At 43.7% G+C, this 790-nt stretch overlaps 1 pseudogene; it reads left to right on the plus strand.

Annotated features, from left to right (window-relative positions):
- Positions 1-90: 90 nt before the first annotated feature.
- Positions 91-663, plus strand: LOC113473318 (annotated as a pseudogene).
- The last annotated feature ends 127 nt before the right edge of the window (positions 664-790 follow it).

Here is a 790-nt window from a genome sequence, read left to right on the forward strand (position 1 = left end):
GTCGAATCAACCAAAGCCTGCGAGTTTCGCGACTGGTGGTGGAAAGTGCAACTAGGGAAATGCTACTTTAGTTTGGGTTTAATCCGTGAGGCGCAGCAGCAGTTCAACTCGGCTCTCAACCAGTTTACTGATATCGAGGCATTTATTCGTATGATCAGAGTGTATATCAGACTGGATCAACCAATCCGGGCGATAGATATAGGTCGGAATGCACTCGACTGCTACCCGAATGAGGTTACCATTATGACCGAAATGGCACGGTACGTAGATAATTACCTATGTAGGTATCCTCTTTTCAAAATTTAGAATGAGCTCCTAAGTCACAATATCTTGCATGACTGAAGGAAATAAGGAAAGAGCCACAGAGTTATTTCCCAGATTGATTGCTGTCCTATACCTATATGAGCTGCTTTTAGTTTTAAAGCATCAAATTCCAAACGCTTGATCCCACGTTACAAACGGCAAATGAAAGTTCCAGTTCCTCTAACCACCGTACCGATCGCTTTCTTTCAGGATATTCGAAGGTCTGAACAACATGCCCATGTCGGTGAAATACTACAAGCTAATACTCAAGCGTGATGCTACCTGTATGGAAGCTATCGCCTGTATTGGAGTCAACCACTTCTATAATGATCAACCAGAGGTGGCGCTACTCTTCTACAGGTTCGTTCTCGGAACGGCTGGCTTTCTCTCCTATCCTATCTTCCTTCTTTCTTCACTTTCGGGACGATAAGACCTCAGCAGTTACAGTTCCCTCTGTCAAAGCTCTCAGAAAGAAGAAAAAAAATCA

This window comes from Diaphorina citri, unplaced genomic scaffold (assembly GCF_000475195.1).
Source record: "Diaphorina citri unplaced genomic scaffold, Diaci psyllid genome assembly version 1.1 scaffold24437, whole genome shotgun sequence".
NCBI lineage: Eukaryota > Metazoa > Arthropoda > Insecta > Hemiptera > Psyllidae > Diaphorina > Diaphorina citri.